Below are 2,953 nucleotides of genomic sequence, written 5' to 3'. Positions count from 1 at the left end.
CATACATATTTTGCCTTTTTAAAAGAATAAATATTAATAAATAGAAGAAAGTTAAATTAGAAAATAAAAACATTTAACAGGAAAAGAGGAAACACTACTTTAAATTAAATTAGATTAAAATGTTTAAAGAAAAAAGTGCTCAGTAGCTGAGAAGAACGTCAGAAGAATAGTGCTTATAGCTATCTCTGCAGTTTTTAAAAGGAGGTCAAAAAACACTGGACACCTCAAAGGCACGAGAAGGCCAGAAAACACTACAGCCTCATTCACGCCGCTGAGCAATCAGCGTGCATATGTAAGGACTCTGTCTCCCTGTTTGTAAAGATCTGAAAAGTACCTAAGCTAAGAGCCATGGATCAGAAGAATATACACTAGACTGTTTCAAAAAAAAAGTTTTCGGATTTCCGATAAGCCGTGATATTTCGTATATTTTATAAAAACGAAGGCGCCGGCTCCAAGATGGGCTTGAAAACTTAAATTTAGAGGACGCTACCGGCACTTTAAATTTTCATTTTTCGCCAATTTCGCAATTTCGTGTAAAAGGATTTTTCGATAACCAAAGTCATATTTTTTGCAGAAAAACAATGGAAACAAAAACATCAAGCTATCAACAAGGAAAACTGATTGATAAATAAAGTTAAAAGCAGTAATGCCATTAACTTTTTGAAAAAATCCGTACCGCATCTCAAGAAAATCCCTACTTTTCCCTACGCAAATTTAATTTTTCTTTACAAGTTTCCATATCCACATATCTTTTTAATATATCGAAGTGAAACAAACGATCTTTTGCAAATTCATCTTTTATATTAAAATAAGCATCAACTTACAATCTCGCTGCTTTATTCAGACTCTGATTTTGTGTTATTTATAACAACTAGTGTTCGCCCAGCGGTTGAAATTCAACCGATAAAATTAAGGATAGTTTATGTAAGTTGAATGAGCTAAAATAACATTAGTTGGAATGGGTTAAGTGGAGGGGAGTTTGGCTTAGTACTTGGCATAACATAACATAACCATAACATAAGAATAAATAACATAACATATGAAGCATAACACACCACAATATAACATCGCACACTCTTCACTTGTATTTCCTTTTTATCCCTTTTTTCACCTCTATCTAAATCTTATTTATTTTGGTTCATTTTATGCCAAATGATGTTGCCTTTGATGCCACATCAAGTGATATCATGTCATGTGGTGAAATTGGGTGTGGTGAGCTGCGGTGTGGTGGAATTGGGTGTAGGAGTTACGGTGTGGTGAATTTAGGTGTGGTGGATTCAGGTGCGGTGAGTTAAGTTATGGTGAAAAAGTTGAGGTGTGGTGAATTAAGGTGTGGTGAATTTTGGTGTGGTGAGTTGAGGTGAGTTAAGGTGTGGTGAGAAAGTTGAGGTGTGGTGAATTAAGGGTGGTGGATTTAGGTGTGGTGGATTTAGGTGCGGGGGTTAAGGCGTGGCGAGTTGAGGTGTGGTGAATTTAGGTGTGGGGAGTTAAAGTGTGGTGAATTAATGTGTGGTGAGCTCAGGTGGAGTAAGTTTTTAAGTTAAGATGAGTTAAAGTTAAGGGGTTATGATTTTTATCTTCATCTTCATATCCACCTTCGTTTGTATTTAGGTTTCTTTACTTTTATTGTAATCTTTGCCTTTATCCCTTTCTTCTTCTACATATTCAACTTTACCTTCTTCCTTGCATGAATCTTAATCTTCGAAAATCTGATTTCTAAACTGCTGCTTAGCAGATTTCTTTAATTCAGTATCAATATTAAAGCAATGTCATTGATGCCACATAAAGTGATATCATGTCATGTGGGGAAATTGGGTGTGGTGGTTTGCGATGTGGTGGAATTGGGTGTGGGAGTTACGGCGCTGTGAATTCAGGTGTGGTGGGCTTAAGAGGTGCGGTGAGTTTAGGTGTGGTGAATTTATCTGTGGTGAGTTTAGGTGTGGTGAATTTTGGTGTGGGGAGTTAACATGTGGTGAGTTGAGGTGTGGTGAGTTAAGGTGTGGTGAGAAAGTTGAGGTGTGGTGGATTTAGGTGTGGGGGGTTAACGTGTGGTGAGTTGAGGTGTGGTGAATTAAGGTGTGGTGAATTTAGGTGTGTGGAGTTAAGGTGTGGTGAGTTGAGGTGTGGTGAGTTAAGGTGTGGTGAGAGAGTTGAAGTGTGGTGAATTACGGTGTGGGGGTTTAGTTGTGGTGTGTTTCATCTTCATCTTCATCTTCATCTTCATCTTCATCTTCATCTTCATCTTCATCTTCATCTTCATCTTCATCTTCATCTTCATCTTCGTCGTCTTGGTCTTCATCTTTATCTTTTCCTTTATCCTGATCTAAATATGTCCATTCTTTTCTTCATTTACATATTCACCCCCACCATTGTTATTAGGTTAGGTATTTAAATTTTCCTTCCTCTTTGTCTTTATATCTAGGTTTCTTTACTTTTATTTTAATTTCTGTATTTATCACTTTCTTCTTCTCCATACTCAACTTTACCTTCTTCCTTGTTTGAGTCTAATCTATTCATGTACATACATACATACATTTTATTCCTGAACTGCTGCTTAGCACGTTTCTTTAATTCGCTATCAATATTAAAGCATACATTTAAGGGGCATTTCCGCCCCAACCATGTACATGTATGGCATTGGTATTGGTGTGACTTTTGAATTATTTTTTTCGCTCTATTTTAAACTGATTTGAAATTTTAAAAATTGCCTGCACATCAGCATCAAAATACCTTTCTAATGATATATAACTGTTTATACCTTAGAAGTATAGTTTAGCCGTAAAAGGGGTGTAAAGGAAACATGATTGCCTATTTATATAATGATATAGTTAATCGCGTAAATTGTGCCTCGCTGTGGAAAACTGTAGATGAATAAGCGGTAAAAATGGCATTAAGCAAGCTTGGGTCAAATGAGTATGTTCAAGCGCAGACAAAGTACATACTTTAAAAATCT

This window comes from Rhagoletis zephyria, unplaced genomic scaffold, assembly GCF_001687245.7.
Source record: "Rhagoletis zephyria isolate East Lansing unplaced genomic scaffold, Rhagoletis_zephyria_1.1 Rzeph_scaffold_01033, whole genome shotgun sequence".
Classification (NCBI taxonomy): Eukaryota; Metazoa; Arthropoda; class Insecta; order Diptera; family Tephritidae; genus Rhagoletis; species Rhagoletis zephyria.
Note: the sequence above shows the minus strand (reverse complement) of the source record.